Source organism: Podarcis tiliguerta, assembly GCF_965153285.1.
Source record: "Podarcis tiliguerta genome assembly, chromosome: 7".
Lineage (NCBI taxonomy): Eukaryota > Metazoa > Chordata > Lepidosauria > Squamata > Lacertidae > Podarcis > Podarcis tiliguerta.
This window is the reverse complement of record NC_139540.1, coordinates 14,111,066-14,131,113: the sequence shown is the minus strand read 5'-3', so window position 1 is coordinate 14,131,113 and position 20,048 is coordinate 14,111,066. Positions and strand designations below refer to the sequence as shown.

General features: G+C 46.8%; 1 long non-coding RNA gene across 1 annotated transcript; it reads left to right on the top strand.

The window, feature by feature from the left end:
- The first annotated feature begins 1,593 nt into the window (after nt 1-1,593).
- LOC310682271 lies at nt 1,594-19,825 on the top strand. Its single transcript, XR_014513833.1, has 2 exons — nt 1,594-1,944; nt 19,652-19,825. It is a non-coding gene; the product is annotated as an uncharacterized lncRNA (long non-coding RNA).
- The last annotated feature ends 223 nt before the right edge of the window (nt 19,826-20,048 follow it).

Below are 20,048 nucleotides of genomic sequence, written 5' to 3'. Positions count from 1 at the left end.
ACTGCAAACTTACAAGTTGTGACGATTTGCTACGCAGTAGGCAAAAACCAAATGGCACCAGCCAATCAGCCAAATGGACAAAATTCCTACCGGGCCCCTGCCCCAAGAGCAGATGACCCCATGACAGGCATAGCAAGGTCAAAGCGAACAACCCTAAATATAGGGAGGGAGGGCTGGTAATCCGATGCACGCAGCGAAAAGAGGAAGCTCAACGCTGCACGCAGGGAATATAAAACTTCTTGGCTGTCAATCATAAAATGGCAACATCAAATTCTCCCCAACGACAAGGGGAGCCCAATTGCAATGGTGGCCAACTACCTTTACCCGCCCAGCAACAGTAGGATGTCTTGTAAGACCCCACCGCAACACGTGCTCTCCATGAAGGAGAACATGCTTTCATAGAATCAAAGAATCATTGAGTTCGAAGGGTTATCTAGTCCAATCCCCTCTCAACTAAAGCCTCCATGGCAGCTATTTTATAGTGCAGCCAGATCCATTGTGAGATGGGCAAAGTATGTGGGACCTCACATACACTGACTTCATATCTGCTGCTAGTCTATGCCGCCCCCTAACACTGATTAGATAGCATAATGGATGGCAGAATAGAATTGTGTCCTAAACATCTACTAAACCTTCTTTGTTTTTTGTTTTTTTAATGAAGTACACTGTGACGTTGGTTTATTAACACACCTGCTTTGAAAGCCGATAAAAGACAGGCTGCTGTTTAGAAGAAACTGAATTCAGGGTGAATTAGGCACAGTGAATATCTAGCAAATGTTTTATTGGATGTTATAAGAATCCAAAGTTCAATTTTCCACGTTTGCTAATCTTTTCAAAGTAATGAACATTCACCGGGATTTTGTGCAAATTTCTTCTAATGCAAACATTTTTTTTTTAAAATGCAATGCTCCTTAACCAGTGGTACCTCAGGTTAAGAACTTAATTTGTTCTGGAGGTCTGTTCTTAACCTGAAACTGTTCTTAACCTGAAGCACCACTTTAGCTAATGGGGCCTCCTGCCGCCGCCGCGCGATTTCTCTTCTCATCCTGAAGCAAAGTTAACCCAAGGTACTATTTCTGGGTTAGTGGAGTCTGTAACCTGAAGCGTCTGTAACCTGAAGTGTCTGTAACCCGAGATAAGGTAAAGGTAAAGGGACTGTTAGGTCCAGTCGTGGCCGACTCTGGGGTTGCGGCGCTCATCTTGCTTTATTGGCCAAGGGAGACGGCGTACAGCTTCCGGGTCATGTGGCCAGCATGACTAAGCCGCTTCTGGCGAACCAGAGCAGCGCACGGAAATGCCGTTTACCTTCCCACTGGAGGGAAGCACTGGCATGCTTTTGAACTGCTAGGTTGGCAGGAGCAGGGACATTTTTGTGTGTTCTTTCCACAAATACATTCATTTAATGCACACTTCATCTAGTATATGCATTTTTTGGGAAGGGGGTACACGTTATTTAGAGAACTGCACTGCAAAATGCAGAAAAGTGCACATTTTGAAGGCTGGCTGTGTGTTGGTCCTCATTTTTGCAAAGCACAAATTAGGGAGCTTTGCCTTTAAATGCAAACTGAGTTCATAGAATCATAGAATTATAGAGTTGGAAGAGACCACAAGGGCCATCGAGTCCAACCCCCTGCCAAGCAGGAAACACCATCAGAGCACTCCTGACATATGGTTGTCAAGCCTCTGCTTAAAGACCTCCAAAGAAGGAGACTCCACCACACTCCTTGGCAGCAAATTCCACTGTCGAACACCTCTTACTGTCAGGAAGTTCTTTCTAATGTTTAGGTGGAATCTTCTTTCTTGTCGTTTGGATCCATTGCTCCGTGTCCGCTTCTCTGGAGCAGCAGAAAACAACCTTTCTCCCTCCTCTATGTGACATCCTTTTATATATTTGAACATGGCTATCATATCACCCCTTAACCTCCTCTTCTCCAGGCTAAACATGCCCAGCTCCCTTAGCCAAATTAAATTTGACTCCCCCATCCCCATGCTAAACGCAAACCCTGCCCTTACTTAAGGGCATCTGCAAATTTTGTGAATTGCTGCACAAGATAATTAGTCCCAGATAAACAGAGCCCATCTTTTTGTGCACTGGAAAGTTGGGAGGGTGGGTAGGATCCTGTTCCAGGAAATTCAACCCAAAGCTTTGGTAGGGTGGGGGATGAATGGTGTCAATCAGAGGAGGCTTAAACGAAGCTCTGGCACATATGTTTGCGGAAAATAACTCTCAACCAAGGTAACACTTGAGAATTACGAAACCACAAATAGATCGCAGCTGAGCGAACAGCTGAATTGTTAAGCTCCCGAGTTCATGGTAACAGCAGATAGGTGTCACAACACAGCAGTGTGGCTTACAATTGTGGAAGCCATGTGTATTTTGTCTCTGAGCTTGTGTAACAGCTTGTTGCCCATTTAGTTCATACAGTTCCATTTCAGTCCTGGTTCGAGAAACTCCAAGCTCTGATTCCCAGAGGTGTTTGGCTCCTAAAAGTCTGTTTTGATAGTTCCCCTTCCACGGGATGGTTGAGAACATTTGTAGAATGAATGCTCCTTAATATCAAGGCAAGAGGTTTAGTGGGTAGAGCCCACCCTTTGCATGTAAAAGGTTCCAGGGTCAGTCTTCTCCATCATCTTCCAGGAGAGCTGGGAAATGCTTCTACCTGAAACCTTGGACAGCTGCCAAGTCAGTTTGGACCTGATGCTCTTGGACTCCAAATCCCATGATCCTCAGCTGGCATACTAGATGGTCAGGGATGATGGGAGTTGCATGAAACATCTGTCGAGTCACAGATGCCCTATTCCGCACCAAAAAGAACTAAGCACTGCACATAAACCCAATGCGAAGCATGGTCCAAATATGACTGGGCACACAAGGGAAGGGAATGGGTGGGGGAAAGTAATCATAATGGTCCGAGGGGACATTTTGCAGCCACCTTGCTGAAGCTAAATTCTCCTGGAGGTTGTCATCCATCTTAGGTTCCTCGTCCTAAGATGGCAGTACTGAGATAAAGGGATTGGCATTCCTGACTCTCTGCAAGGGAGCTTTGGGAAAGATTGAGGGCACAAGGAGAAGGGGACGACAGAGGATGAGATGGTTGGACAGTGTTCTTGAAGCTACCAGCTTGAGTTTGACCAAGCTGCGGGAGGCAGTGGAAGACAGGAGTGCCTGACGTGCTCTTGTCCATGGGGTCACGAAGAGTCGGACACGACTAAATGACTAAACAACAACAACAAGGGAGCTTCCTGTGTCCATTTGCTTGGAATATAGTCTCTCTTACACACACACACACACACACACACACGCACGCAGACACGCAGACACACACACGGCTGATTTGCAAAGTTCATCTCCACAGTGCAGAATCATATCTCAAGGGCTGTCACATGGAAGAGAGAACATGATTGTTTTCTGCTCTGGAGGGTAAGACTCAAACCAATGGCTTCGAGTTACAAGAAAGGAGATTCCGACTGAACATCAGGAAGAACTTTCTGATGGTAAGAGCTGTTAGACAGTGGAACTGTCTCCCTCGGGAGGTTGTGGACTCTCCTTCCTTGGAGGTTTTTAAGCAGAGGTTGGATGGCCATCTGTCATTCATGCTTTAGCTCAGGCTTCCTCAAACGTGGCCCTCCAGATGTTTTTGGCCTATAACTCCCATGATCCCTAGCTAGCAGGACCAGTGGTCAGGGATGATGGGAATTGTAGTCTCAAAACATCTGGAGGGCCAAGTTTGAGGAAGCCTGCTTTAGCTGCACATTCACTGCATTCATCGCTGCCACCACAGCAGTGGCAGCAGCAATGGGCAATGTATTTCTTGGAGTCCGGATCTACTGTCCCTGTGGATTCTGCCACCTGAGGTGGTCTCTTAACCTTGCCTCAAGGGTGGGCTGGCGCTAGCTTTGCCTGCATGAAATTATCCACACAACAGACTTAACTGGTTGTTCCCCCATTCCAAAGCATTGTAAGTTAGATCTGAATCATTGTTGTGAATCAAAGATGTAACTGATAGCTTGTGCAAGCAAGCCACTCCCCTGCTCTCCATTGATCTATCAAGAAGATCCGCAAACCTGCTTTCCATTCAGGACCCTTATCCACAATGGAAAATATACAATTTTCATTCACTCTTTGGCTAGGGATGAATACAGAACATTATCTAAATGTGGGTGCAACACATTGCTGCAACTACAGATGGGAGGGTATAGATTTTTGCAGAGGGCAGGTATTCTGGTATGTAGCTCCTTGCCCCCCATCCCTGCTTGTCTGCCCAGCCCATGTAAAGTATAAGGTTGTCTGTTCTGCTGGGAACACGGGTGACAATAAAACGCTCAGAGCATTGACACCTAAATACCAAGTACAGCTGCAGATCTCTCTGTCCAGTTCCTCTTGTGGTCCTCAAGATTTGTGCAAGAACGCTGTGTTCCAGACCAAGAAAGACACCTGGCAATGTCTTTCTTGGAGGAAGATAAGAGGAGTCCATTACAATTAGCAATAAGACCAGAGATCAAAGCTCCCATCTGAGCCGAGCTGCCCCCAAATGTCAAGGGTACTTGGATCTTGGGTGGTTATTCTAAATGCCATGGATTGCTCCTGCCTATCATGTCCCATGTGTGCTGTTCCAAACACTGGGAAATAATCTGAAGGCAAAGGCTTGATTAACATCTAAACAAAATATGGAGAAGAATGGGGGTGCCCCCCAGTGCGACAATACTTCATCCAACTATATTTCTGTTGGATTCGTGTCGGATTTTGGGGGAAGGGCTGTAGCTCAGTGGTAGAGAATCTTCTCTGCATGCAGGAGGTATAAGGTTCAATACCCGACATCTCTAGGTAGGGCTAGGAGAGACCCTGGAAAAGCCACTGAAGCCTTGGACAGTCACTGCCGGTCAGTGTAGACAATACACCAGCCTTTCTCAATCTGTGGGTCCCCAGATGTTGTTGAACTACAACTCCCATCACCCCTAGCTAGCAGGGCCAGAGCTCAGGGATGATGGGAGTTGTAGTCCAACAACATCTGGGGACCCACAGGTTGAGAACCGCTGAGCTAGACGGACCAATCCTGTGACTCAGACTAAGGCACTGTCCTGTGCTGCCGTGTCTTCTCTGACTGGCATCTCGCCTGCAAGGTCTCAGCCAGAGATCATTCCCAGTTCTAATTTCTGAAACTCTTTAACTGGAGATGCCAGGAATGAGCTTGGGAACGTTTGCATGCAGAGCACGTACTTCCCCACTGAGTTACGGCCCCCCTCCTTTGAACAGATGTATAATGGGGTTAAATTCTGCATCCAAGCGGTACCTTGCAATGGGAGCGCTGTACTAAATCCCGCTTTCTTTCGGCCAAGCCACAATGTTGTCCCAAGCATCCAGACTAAGTGATGCGAATCTAGTGAAAAAGAATGCTTCCCATATGTAGAAAGGGAAGGACTCTCCCCCCCCCCCCCACCAACCCCAGGGTTGTCCATTGCGCTTCTCGGCCAAGGAAAAACAAAAATCTGCAGCAGCTAAAGTGATTTTCCAGGATCAGCTCTACTGATCTCACGGAAGAGCCTGCCTCTGAGTACAGCAAAGCTTTGTAATTTATGCCAGAGGTGATTTCCCAAAATAGAAAGCAAAACGAGAAATCAGAGACATGTTTTGCTTGCTTCTCCTTGGAGCAGGGGTGCCCAACGCCTGGCACAGGAGCCTGATTCAGCCTCTCCCCCAGTCTTTTCTGCCCCTCACAGACCCCAACAATTTGAGCGGCAGTGGTCAGGTGGGTGGGAAGTTTAAACCTCTCTACCCAGCCCAGGGGCTTGATGGGCATGCAGTTGTCTGATGAGCAGGGAGGTGGTGATTTTGCACCCTCAACCACACAGCTTACCTGAGGAGCAAGGGGCTGTGTGTGCCTGTATGTTTGTCCTCTCTCACTGTTTGTCAGAGTTGGTGCTGACCTTTAAAGCCCTAAACGGCCTCGGTCCAGTATATCTGAAGGAGCGTCTCCACCCCATCATTCAGCCCAGACACTGAGGTCCAGCAGCGAGGGCCTTCTGGTGGTTCCCTCATTGCGAGAAGTGAGGTTACAGGGAACCACAGGGCCTTCTCGGTAGTGGCGCCCGCCCTGTGGAACGCCCTCCCATCAGATGTCAAAGCGATAAACAACTACCTGACATTCAGAAGACATCTGAAGGCAGCCCTGTTCAGGGAAGTTTTTAATATGTGACATTTTTGTGTATTTTTCATCTTTGTTGGAAGCCGCCCAGAGTGGCTGGGGAAACCCAGCCAGATGGGTGGGCTACAAATAATAAATAATAATAATAATAATAATTATTATTATTATTATTATTATTATCTCTGTGTGACGACATGTTCATTGAGCATTTTGTCCTGATTTGCTTGCACCAAGCTTATGTGGCCTTCAGATTACAGGTACTTCCAGACTGTTGCAATTTTGGAGTCAGATTCAATCACATACTGGTAGATTCAGATTGCAAGGCTGTAGTTGACTGGGAGGTCCTGTGCTACAATCTCCAAAAGATTAAGTAATTAAGGAAAGGATGAGGAAATGCACTGGAAAATCTGGGATAACATTTGCTTTAATGCAACGTCTTCTGATCTCCCTGCAAACAAATCAGGATGAACGTTCGATAAACAAGGCCTCTGAACCACCAGTGTGAGAAAAAGATGCAGAAGTAGGTGGGCTTTCCATCTGATCTAGCAGACCTCTTTTTAATTTCTTAGGCTTTGTACACACCATACCTTCAAAGCACCCCCAACCCAGAATCCTGGGAACTATAGTTTAGCTCTCATGGAGCTACAGCTCCAACCTTCCTTAATTAACTCCCTGGATTCTTTGGGGTGGGAAAATAGGCTTTAAAGGTGTGGTGTGGGGAGTGGCCGCTGGGACCACATAACACTGGTCCTGAGGGATCTGCATTGGCTCCCAGTACGTTTCCGAGCACATTTCAAAGTGTTGGTGCTGACCTTTAAAGCCCTAAACAGCCTCGGTCCTGTATACCTGAAGGAGCATCTCCATCCCCATCGTTCAGCCCAGACACTGAGGTCCAGCGCCGAGGGCCTTCTGGTGGTTCCCTCATTGTGAGAAGTGAGGTTACAGGGAACCACAGGGCCTTCTCGGTAGTGGCGCCCACCCTGTGGAACGCCCTCCCACCAGATGTGAAGGAAATAAGCAGCCATCTTCTCTTTAAAAGACATCTGAAGGCAGCCCTGTTTAGGGAAGTTTTTAATATTTAATGCTGTATTGTTTTTAACACTTGATTTGAAGCTGCCCAGAGTGGCTGGGGAAACTCAGCCAGATGGGCGGGGTATAAATAATAAATTATTATAATATTATTATTATGGTGTGTATGTTGGGAGTAAGACCCATTGAACTTGTTATGAGAAATAACTGCTCCTTTTCCCCATCCAAAAGCCCGTATAGAGTCCCTAATTGGGTTGCCTATGTCAGGAGCTCGTCCTACTCTCGAGTAGGACCCTGACAGAGACACGTGCCCGACTGGCATGTTCCTTCCCTCCTGGTCGAGCGCTCGGAGCTTCAAAAGCTTTCTTCTGCCCGAACATCACAGCGACCGATGCCAACAGACATTGGCACACTTAGGGATCAGCAGAGTCTTTGCAGCTTGCATAACAGCAACTCAGCATTTTGGCTAATCTACTTTATTTACATATAAACACACACAGAGCTCTGCAACATGGCTCTCTTTCTCTCTAGCATCAGACAGCAAAGAGAAAAAGAACAAAGGACAATAGTCCCACTTCGTGGAACACAGTAACACAAACATCCTGTCTCCGTCACTTCCCACTCTGTGGAGTCAAAACATACACCGTCATGTGATAGACAAAAATCCCATGACTGCAATCACGGAGCAGGAATTCTAACAGCCTATTGGTAGGAGAAAATAACAGAGGCCAACCAGAGAATATTGAGAAGCAAAGCGGCTAGTAAGCCTGATCTTTATTAACTGTTGCAACAGGGTCCCCACTCACCACACGCAGGAGGGAGGAGAACCCTGAACAATGGTGCACAAGCCCTTATATAGACTTCTGAAATTGTCCACCCTGTATCCCAAGACCATCTCCCAAAACATCATACATACATCACAGAAGGAGGCGGTCTATAGCAGAAATCCCATCTGGCAGGATAGCTGATGATGGTCACTGTTTTCATTACCTGGGCAGTCTGGCCATTCTTTTGTGATGGTTAATGCTTTAGTTCCTGAATCCAGGTCACAGGTTCACCCTATTCATACACAAATACACCCTTAAGATAGGATTTGTAAGTGAAAAGACAATGGGAAGGCTTTGTCAAAATGGCTTCAGGGTTGTTCTCCTGTACTATTTCAGACACATGGTTTATATACTTATGTGTGTGTTTGAACTCAACAGGACTTGCGTTTGAATAGACTATCAGATTCCTTTATGAGTCAATTAAATAACTTCCATGTTTCAAAACCTCAATGAAAGAACATATTTCTAGCAGCAAAAATAAGCACCAAGTAAATTTATAAATAAAAGCTGAAGCAAAGGCCATATTCCATAGAGACTTTGGAAATATTCTTATATTCAGGAACAGCTCAGCATCAAAATGCTTCCAAAAACCTCATTGGCATTGTGGATGATCCAGATTTAAAGGACCTGTTGGCAATTGTTTCACTTTCATATGCTTGCGGTTCTATTGCTGGAGGGAAAGACATTTCACATTGCACGGCAAATGTTATATGCTAACTGAAACAATCTCTCCTTTCATTTCTGCTTTCACAAGCAGAAGCCGCATGATTGTATCCAAGAGCAATTTTCTCTCTGTGAGAGTTTGACACTGGGTTTCAGACCACTATCTCTGCAGGTGTGGTTTCATAAAGAAACTAAAATATATTGACTTGCCTTTGTTTTGGAGAATTGCACTCAGGATTTGCTTGTGCTCCACAAGTGAGTGCGACTCGCACACACTATCTTAACGGATGCAGAACTCAAAGTACCGTATTGAATTCTGGTTCAGATGATTTCTGCTGGTAATTCAGAATGCAGCACCTAAATTGACTTGAATGCCTGTTTGCATTTTGGAGGGCAGTATACATAGCACTCACGAGGCTCAAAGGTAACTTGAAGCTTTGCTCAAGAAGTTTTGTGGCAACAAATGTTCCACTCCCCACCTTCCAGGTTTATGACCCTTCAGTCTCTAAAGGCAAACTCCTCCTTTCCTTGATTTTTGGTGGCAGGTCAACATGTCTCTGCTCTGCTAGGTCTTTCAGCAGTGGGAGTATACTATTGCTGTCTTGTTTTCAGATAGAAGAAATACGTACCACTATATTATATTGGATGAAGTGCTCTTTCAAACACTATCAAAGTTATATTAAGTAAATGAAAAACTTGCGAGAAGACATAAATCAGTTGCCGGAGTCTTCATCTTTGCAAAGGGCCATAAGCTGCAATAGCAGATCATGACTTGTTGCCCCTTCAGACAACCTGTTGATTAAGCAGGAGCACCCAAAGCTGCCTCATATCAACTCAGACCATTGGTCCACCTAGCTCAATACTGCCTACACGGACTGGCAACAGCTCTTTGGAGTTCCGGGCAGGGGACCTCCATACTTGGAAATGCTGGAGATTGAACCTGCAACTTTCTGTATGGAAGGCAGACACTCTGCCCCCAAGCTATGACTCCCCAAGAGGAGCTGTGGCTTTGAGGGCTCAGTCCCCTCTGAGCACTGTGAAGGTCCATGATTTCAACACCATCACCCCACTACTGACACTGACAAAACAGATGGCTGAAAATCCAAAGTTAGGCAAGTCATTTGCAACGAGCGGCTTCCTTTGTCTAATAAGAATGGGCTGGGTGAAAACATTGTGTTCCAGACTTTGTTCCTGGATTTTGAGTTGTTTGAAACCCAGATCTGCAACCTCTCATCTCTGTGACTGATGAGAGGCTGAGTGTTTAATTCCAATCTATACGTGAAATTAACTTTCTTTGTGAGTTCTTGTGGGTTCTTCATCTCCAGCCGCTGAGCTTTTTGCAGGCAGCTGTTGGATGAATTCCACGATCTTTGCTGGCCTCGGCTTGCTCATGTCTCAACAGTCATGTGGTCCTGTAACGTTCTGTACTTGAGCACTGTTTGTGTACAACCAGATTGCTCTTGATGCCCTTTGTTTTCAGATGGTTGCAGATGCAGGATGGAGGGCATTGTTGCTGATATGAAAAGGCTTTCTATACTTTCTGGGTGGATGCGATGCTGATTTCAGATTTACCCTTTTGTGCCTGATTCCAGTGGCTGGTATTTAACATGTCATAGTCAACACAGGAAGCTGCATTGTTGTTGTTAACATTTGTTATATAAATAATACACCACTTTATCTTACCCAAGACAACCCAAAGTGACTTACAACCAACCAACCAACCAACCAACCAAAACCAACCAACCAACCAACCAACCAACCAAAGAAAACAACCCACATATATATATACACTTAGGGTTGCCATATTCCCAAACTTAAAAATCCGGACAAAGTTGTTGAGCTTTTTAAATATATTAACATTATGTATTTTGATAGCTAAATACCTACTTCTAAAAGGCCACAGATAAAGGCCAAAGGCATAGTTTTAGAGGAAAGTTTTTGCCTGGCACCTAGGTATATAATGTTGTTGTTGTTTAGTCGTTTAGTCGTGTCCGACTCTTCCTGACCCCATGGACCAGAGCACGCCAGGCACTTCCATCCTCCACTGCCTCCCGCAGTTTGATCAAACTCATGCTGGTAGCTTTGAGAACACTGTCCAACTATCTCGTCGTCTATCGTCCCCTTCTCCTTGTGCCCTCCATCTTTCCCAACATCAGGGTCTTTTCCAGGGAGTCTTCTCTTCTCATGAGGTGGCCAAAGTATTGGAGTCTCAGCTTCACGATCTGTCCTTCCAGTGAGCACTCAGGGCTGATTTCCTTAAGAATGGATACGTTTGATCTTCTTGCAGTCCGTGGGACTCTCAAGAGTCTAATGTTGGCACCAGGTAAGCCTCTCTAGGGAGACGCTGCAGAGAAGGCCTGTTCTTGTGTTGCTACCCTCTGGACCTCTCATGAAGGAGGAACATGAAGAAGGTTCCTAGGTGGCCTAGCACCCACGTACCTACAGAACCGCCTCTCCTAGTATGCCCGCGGAGGACCTTAAGGTCCACAAATGACAATACTTGGGAGGTCCCTAGTCACAAGGTGGTTAGGTTGGTCTCAACTAGGGCCAGGGCCTTTTCAGTACTGGTCCCAACTTGGTGGAACGCTCTGTCACAAGAGACTAGGGCCCTGCAGGACTTGACATTTTCTCGCAGGGCCTGCAAGACAGAGCTGTTCCACCTGGCCTTTGGTTTGGACTCAGTCTGACCCTTATGTTTTCCCTCCCCTTATCGTTTTGATCTATGGGCTACTTTTAAAAGGAGGCTGCATTTTAAATTGTATTTTAAGCCGTATTTTAAATTGTTTCTTTCTTTTTCTTTTCTCTCCCCCCCCCCATTATGTTTTTATTGTAATTTTACTGGTGTTAGCCACCCTGAGCAGGAGGCAGCCCCATGTCTAATGTATTGAAGTAATCGAACCTAGACAGGGACGTGGGTGGCGCTGTGGGTTAAACCACAGAACCTAGGGCTTGCTGATCAGAAGGTTGGTGGTTCGAATCCCCGTGGCGGGGTGAGCTCCCATTGCTCGGTCCCTGCTCCTGCCCACCTAGCAGTTCAAAAGCACGTCAAAGTGCAAGTAGATAAATAGGTACCGCTCCGGCGGGAAGGTAAATGGCGTTTCCGTGCGCTGCTCTGGTTTGCCAGAAGTGGCTTAGTCATGCTGGCCACATGACCTGGAAGCTGTACGCTGGCTTCCTCAGCCAGTAAAGCGAGATGAGCACCGCAACCCCAGAGTTGTCTGTGACTGGAACTAAAGGTCAGGGGTCCCTTAACCTTTACCTAATCTAATCTAGAGGTTACCAGACCACAGATAGCAGTGGTTAGGCTATCCAGATAGGGGCTCAGCTGGGTCACAAGCTGAAGCAGATGGAAAATATGCCATGCCACCAAGACCACTTGAGCCTCAAGCAACAGCCAGAAGTACCTCCAAGCTGTGTACCTGCTACTTCAGAGAGTGTGTGTAACCCTGCCAAGAGCCTGGTTCTGGCAGACCACCCACTAACAGTGCCTCAGCCTTATCTGTTTCCCTGGAACAGCGTAAGAACAGAAGAGCAACCCTGTTGGATTAAAAGCTTCTCCAGTCTAGCAATTTCTTTTCTGCAGTGGCCAACCAGATGCCTATAGGAAACTTGAAGGCAGAACTTGCATACTGGGAGAAGGAGGGGCAAAGCAGCTGTGCAGTCGGTCAAGGCTACATGAACACACTGGCAGATCCGATCTGAGAGGCTGTTTCTGTTGCTCTACTCCACTGAGTGAGCTGCTCCTGGCCACCCCTGGGGACCAAGCTAAATGTGACATTAATTACACTAATGTAATTAAGTTTCAGGGACGTGGGTGGTGCTGTGGGTTAAACCACAGAGTCTAGGACTTGCTGATCAGAAGGTCGGCGGTTCGAATCCCCGCGACGGGGTGAATTCCTGTTGCTCAGTCCCTGCTCCTGCCAACCTAGCAGTTTGAAAGCATGTCAAAGTGCAAGTCAATAAATAGGTACCGACCTGGCGGGAAGGTAAACAGCATTTCCGTGCGCTGCTCTTCTGTGCGCATGACCTGGAAGCTGTACGCCGGCTCCCTCGGCCAATAAAGCGAGATGAGCATCGCAACCCCAGAGTCGGTCACGACTGGACCTAATGGTCAGGGGTCCCTTTACCTTTTTAATTATGTTGCACTCTTTTTGTCATGCAAATAGCGTCCGAGGGAAAGCTGGAGAGGTAGGTAGGGAAGCTTAACTCTTTCTTTCCCTGCTATACAAAAAAAAAAAAAAAATCACCTCTCCAAAGCTGCTATTTGCATAAAAAAAGCCTCCATTGGTACTGGGGGCATTTCTTGAAATGCAAATAAAAGCTTTGGAGAGGAGATTTCTTTTTTTTATGGAGGCAGGGAGGGGAGGGTGAAACTTCCCATTCTGCATGGTCTCAACCCCACTAAGCCTCCCCCTCCCCAGATTTTCTTATTTACCTCACCAAAAAATTGCAAGTTAATTGCATTTATGCTGCTAGCATCACATCTAGTTAGTCCCTGATGCCTCACTGCTTTAGGGAAAGGGAAGCGAATGAGATTGCTGGTCCCGCTGCTGCTTGCTGGAAGCTGTGCACCATTGTGTCCTCTACACTGGAATTACGAGTACTGAGCTCCTTCCAGGAGTGCCAGAGAGAAAGGCTGACGATGTGATTTACTGTCAAAGTTGTTTCCAAGAGCAGATCGTTTCCCAAGCTGTTTACATTCCGGATTGAAGCACGCTTCCCATGAACTGACATGATCACCCAGCTCAAGAGACTCAGATATTCTCTCCTGTGAGTTTGACCGGGGACGTGGGCAACAAGGGCACCTGTTGCTGTAAGTCCAACTGTGCTTCATAACATTTTCCATTCCTCCCTGTGCGATGTCTTTCTTCATCGCTGTAGCTACATGCGAGGGACCTGTCACCTTCCTTCCCCACTGGGCCCCTCCATCCTGCACAATCTCTCAGAGTCACACGAGAGGCATGTGATGTCTCCTGCGCTGCTCTGATCCTGCACATATAAACAGATCGGTTTAATTCCCTGAAACTGCGGGTTGCATAGGAAACTGTTCCCGTTAATTACTATTGACTGAGGACGTTGTACTTCACCCAGACACCTAAAAAACTGTGGCAGCCAACTGCTAGCAAGTAGAACCGTCCGATAAACAGAAGCATAAAACAGGTTAAAGCAAAGTGCTGGTATGCAGACTGGTGCTGGACCATGAGCCAGTGGTGTAGCTGGCGGGGCACAGGAGCAGTTGCCCCGGGTGCAAAATTGTCAGGGGTGCAAAATTTCGGCACTTGGTGCTGCCTCAATACAGGTTCTTGGCTCCATTGAAAACGGCTTCTCCATGCGAACCAGACAACAGAACAGCTCTTCTTTTCTTCATCTTTGCAGCTATGCTCTCCTGGGTGATGCAACACCATTAGGCAGTTGAATGCGCATGTGTACTCTGTCCGTCCCCCCCCCCGGTGCATCTCTGGGTGCTAGCAACCCATGCTACACCACTGCCGCGAACTATCGGCTTCAAGTCTGTGGTGACTCCACCATAGCCCAGATTGGTTGGGACACTTTAGGGACCGAAGTTATGGTCGCTGGCAAAATCGCTGGTCCACCATGTCAGATAGTCTGCGAAGCACTGGGTTAGTTAAAGAGATACTCAGAACTGCCATTTGCTTTAGGAAAAACTGCAGCATTCATGAATCACAGGCCATGTAGACATCATAATGGAGCAAGAGAAGAGGTTTCTTTGAATGTTTTGCCTGGTGTTTTTGGACTACAATTCCCCTAAGCCCTGACAATCGCCCATGCTAACTGGGGCTGATGGGAGTTGTAGTTCAACAACAACTGGAGGTTACAGTGATGGCTACTCTTGCTTGAAGACACCCAAATGCACTTGCTAAGCTGGCCAGAAAAACCACATGCATATTCCTCCGTGTTTACGCGTGCAATTAATTTATTATTAAGAGCCTAACCAACTGCCCCCGGCGACACATTGCCAAGTCTTTATTCTTCGAGAGGCCGGCCAAGATGGCTTGCATCATCTTGCAGAGTTTATATTTATTGCTGTGAACATAAGCATGACATTTTGAATGCCCCGGTCAGGCCAGCCCAACTGCCAATCAAAGGCTGAGTTCTGAAACATCTGTGTGGTCTGCAAAACATAGATGGGGGGAGCTGCAAATTGTGTCTCAGTGGTCCTTTGGCCACTTTAACAAAGCAAGCTGGAGACTTGAACTTTAGGCAAAGGGCTGTAGATCAGTGGTAGAGCAACTCTTGAGCCTGCAGAAAGTCCCAGGTTTCATTCTCAGCATCTCCAAGTAGGAGTAGAAAGGAGAAAAGTCCCCTTTCTGGAACCCTGGAGAGCTGCTGCCAATTAATGTAGCTCACAATGAACTAGATCAGTGTTTCCCAAACCTGGGTCTCCAGTTGTTTTTGGACTACAACTCCCATCATCCCTAGTTAGCAGGACCAGTGGTCAGGGATGATGGGAACTGTTGTCCAAAACCAGCTGGAGACCCAAGTTTGGGAAACACTGAGCTAGATGGACCAATGGGGGGCTTCCTTTGTTTCTATGTTAGGCACGGTGGTGTTGCATAGTGGTTAAAGTGTCAGACTAGGGCCTGGGACACCAGGTTCAAGTCCCCACTCAGCCATGAAGCTCAATGGGTGACTTTGAGCTAGTCACTCACTCTCAGCCTAACCTACCTCAAAGGGTTGTTGTGGAGATTAAATGAGAATGGGGAGAACCACGTACGCCACCCTGAGCTGGTTTTTTGGGGGAAGGTGGGATTTAAATGCAATAAATAAAATTAATAATAGTAATAGGTTGTCCTCATAACTTTGTCATGCACGTGATCTGGCTCTTGGTAAGGGCATTTCAGCTGTCAAACTTCAGTCATTCAAGTACATTCCATCCCTTGGCACTTTTGCTGCAAATATAGCTCAGTTGGCTAGAGCGTGGTGCTGATAATGCCAAGGTTGCAGTTTCAATCCTTGTAAGGGACAGCTGCATATTCCTGCATTGTGGGGGTTGGACTAGATGATCCTCAGGGTCCCTTCCAATTCTATGATTCTATAAAATTGATGCTTAGTTCAGGAAAAGCAAAGTTCTAACAAAGAATTGGTCTTTTGCTTGCCTACTTTATTGGTAAAACCTATTTGGTGTTTCGCAACTTTCTGACTAGTTGCAGGACCTTAGCCAGACCTAGCAGAGTCAACGCAGAATCCATGGAAGCAATTGGCGACTTGGCTGCAGACAGGATAGATGAAGCAGGAACCAGGAACTTGTAGTTAGGTGTTTATTATATACAGTGACTATTTACAGGAACAGAACACGGATCTTTGTCTAGCTCTCTCTGACACGACTCACAACCCCTACACTCACTGACACACTGAACCACTGAACTCACGAACTCCGAACTAACACATTCCAGTTAGTAGGCCATTAGTTATCACTCCCTTGAGAGAGCTTGACCAATCAGGGAGAGGTCTCCATGTCTCTGTTATCACCAGGCAGACTTACTCCTTCAGATTGCCTTCTGGCTGTCTGCCAAACCTTAATTGATTCTGTGTGAGTAGCTGCACGTACACAGTTTCCCAACATACTTGCACCCACCCAGGCTTTGCCACCTGACCCCTGGCCAAAGCGCCAAGACTTTTTGATATCAGCTGTTAGCTACTGTCCCACTGGAACACAGCAAACAACAAAATGTTGCAGCATACTCCTAACACAAGGGCTCCTGGTCAGGGCTTCAACCTCAGGAGGTTGTGGACTCTCCTTCCTTGGAGGTTTTTAAGCAGAGGTTGGCTGGTCATCTGTCATGGATGCTTTTGTTGAGATTCCTGCATTGAAGAGGGTCGGACCAGATGACCAACAGCAGCTGGGGACCCAAATTTGAGAAACACTGTGCTAGAGTGTGACAAAGGGACAAATTCAAGTAGCAGGCATAGCGTGGTGTAGTGGTTAAGAGCGGTGGACTTGTAATCTGGTGAACCGGGTTCGCTTCCCTGCTCCTCCACATGCAGCTGCTGGGTGACCTTGGGCCAGTCACACTTCTCTGAAGTCTCTCAGTCCCACTCACCTCACAGAGTGTTTGTTGTGGAAGAGGAAGGGAAAGGAGAATGTTAGCCGCTTTGAGACTCCTTAGGGTAGTGATAAAGCGGGATATCAAGTCCAAACTCCTCCTCCAAATCCTCCTCCTCCTCCTCCTCCTCCTCCTCCTCTTTTTCTTCTTCCCCATCCATCTAAACTAAACACATTTCACTGTGGATGTTGCCCTTGATTCCTTGGCTACCCTTGGCTCATCCTGGCTTGTGGGGTTAAGACTGATGCTCTTATTTCCTTCAGATTCCAGCATCTGTATCCCATGATGTTTTGTTACTTAGCCTCTTGGAACTTGAGCCTCGGCTGGTAAATATTCCCATACCCAACAGCATAACACTCGCTGTGCTTTTAAATGTTTTCAGGGCCCTGTAGACATGTGTCATAACAACACAAAGCAGCCGTGTTTCTCTCCCCCGCCCTGTTTCTTCCCACTCAGTGGAGGTGGCTAAGGGAGAGTTGGTCTAATTCAGCACCCAAGCTGACCTGATTAAGTCCACTGCTTCCCTGCCCTCCCCACTCCCAAGCACCCGCTAGGTAGGTACTAGTAATGGGCGAATCTGCTAGTTTTGGTTTCTCTCGGTTTCTCATCTGTCCAGCCTTAAGTTCAGTTCTCTGCATCAGTTTGCATTTAAAACAAACAAAAACAGCATTTTAGTGCCCAATATGTCCATTTTTGTATGCATTTCTTGCCAAAAATGCAGATTTTTGCAAAGCATTTCTCCCTCCAAAATAATGCATTTTTGTATGTAACATTCACCAAAATATGAATTTTGGTGCATGTTTTACCCTAGTTTTTTGTTATACATTACTGGGCTGGAGAATTGCACTGCAAAACTTTCAGATTTCAAAGTGCAAATTTCAAAGGGTGCAAATTTCAAAGGGTGCAAATTTCAAAGGATGGCTGTTTTTCAGTTCATGTAGTTTTAGGAAGTGCAGAGGTTTGCTTTTAAATGTGAACAGAGTTACCTTTCTGCCCCTTCCCTAGTGTTACTGGATATTGACAAGATCCCTCACAGCCCCCATTCACCAGTGATGCCCACGGTCTACTCTGGTGTAGGATTCTAGCCCACCTTATTCTCATATTTTGAGTATCTTTCCCCAGAACCTTCTTTTTTTGCTTTACCTTTAATGGCTTTCCACGAGTTCTGGCCCTGGCCTTGGCCTGTATATGAATCAAAGGACAGAGGCGGTTAGCCTCAAACTGCTGGCAAGGTTTCCTAGCCTGACATTTGCCTGGGCAGTTTCCCAAGCACTGCCTTCCCACAGAACAAAGTTTGCACAGCTTCTTCTGCCTATGTTAGTCCATGGGAGAGGCAGTGGAACTTATTCCCAGAAATTAAATGGGCACAGAATTGCAACCGGTCAGTGGTCTCTTTCCCTGCTTGTCCTCATGCCTATCTTTACGAACACCAACCTGGCTTTTCAATAAGTGAAGAAATGATTGCAGAATAAATAAATACAGCAGACAAAGTGGTGTTTTCAGAAATGCAGCCTTTGGTTTGGGAAGAGGCATGCTAGAATGCAAAGCAGGTCCCCTGTTTCATCTGCAGAATATTATTATTATTATTATTATTATTATTATTATTTTAAGGAACTTATTGGTTGACTTTTAAAATAGAAATAAAAATACCCTCTCAAGGTGATGTACAATAATTTTTTTAAAACAAACAGCAATATTCACAATTAAACTATTCACAAGTATCAGTAAACCATTTAATTTCAACCCATCTCTCTCCTCTCTCCCATATCCAGACCTGGAGGGCATGTTCTTCATGGTAAAGGCTGAGCTTTATGCATAGCAAGTGTTATGTATTCATTGGTCTGTGTTTGCCTGAGATTGAGCCTGGACTAAGGATTCTGAGCCCCTGTGCTCTGATTCGATACATGACATCCAATCACAGAACATTTTAGGATTTGGGCCTCTGCCATTGGCCCTTGAACTCTGAGTCGTGATTCGCAGCTTGGAAGTTTAGACAGCCAATCACACAGGGAGTGGGAGTGGCCCAGGCTTTCAGGAATGCATATAAGCAGTTGCTTTCCCCCTGTTTCCCAGTTATGTACAGTGGCGCCTCTGGTTGAGAATGGGATCCGTTCCAGAGGCCCATTCGCAACATGAAATGAGCGGGTTGCGATTCGCCACTTCTGCGCACGCGTGTAATGTCATTTTGCACTTCTGCACATGCGTGAGCAGTGAAACCTGGAAGTAACCCTTTCTGGTACTTCCGGGTCGCCGCGGGATGTAACCTGAAAGTACGTAACATGAAGCGGACATAACATGAGGTATGACTGGAGTTCAATAAAGGTTCTTGCTGTTATCACACACCCATCTACACTTCAGCAAGGTACTATACTGTTACTATAGATAGGTATACTAACTAAAGAAGGGCAACGCAAGTATTGCGCCCCTAACTGGCACCTCCATGTGGCACTGCTGCTGCAAGACAGAGCTGTGGTGCAGTGGTTGCAGTGGCGTAGCGTGGGGGGTGCAGGGGGTGCCGGCCGCACCGGGCGCAACATCTGGGGGGGCGCGCTCACACTCGCAGCTCTCTGCCCCTACCTGGCTCCACGGGTTAGGGGGCGGAAATTACTTGCCTTGCCCCGGGTGCTGACAACCCACGCTACGCCACTGAGTGGTTGGATGTGTATGCCCGCCTCCTGAGGCTGGGGCATTGCCACGACTCTCGCTGTCCGCCTGCCTTCCCCATGGATGGGGGACGCCGCATGGCCAATGGATGCAAGCGCCCTCCCTCTCTCAGCTCCTGCTTGGCATGCTGCTCAGGTGAGCTGGGCAGGTAGGATAGGAAGGGCCTCCAGCTGGGATGGCAACTGAAGAGGGGAGTCCCTAATACTTTTTTTGTCCAGGGCAATTGCCCCAGATGCCCCCCGCCATGCTATGCCCAAAGGCTTCATGTGGGCAGGGACCAATGGTACACTCTGCACCTCCAAAGACCTCCAGGGGTTGAATGGAAACCACCCGTGGTGTCTTGTCAGGCTAGAACTTCACGCTCTAGGAACTGAATGATAAGCAATAGTGACAGATCAGCTGAGTCTCCCATTCATACTTATTTTTCTTCAAATTTTTTTTTTAAAAAATGGTGTGGCACACGGATCCCTTTCTGTTGAACCGGGTGGGTTTTGAAACCAGACGAGGAGAGAGGGGAACAGGCAAAAAACTGGGGCACTTATTCATCTTTGCACCTGTTTCTTTCGTAATCTTGTCAGGTCTGTTTAATCAAAAGGAAATGAGAAACGCATTAAAATAATACAAAGGGGGAAACACAGCCCTTGGAACCATCCTCA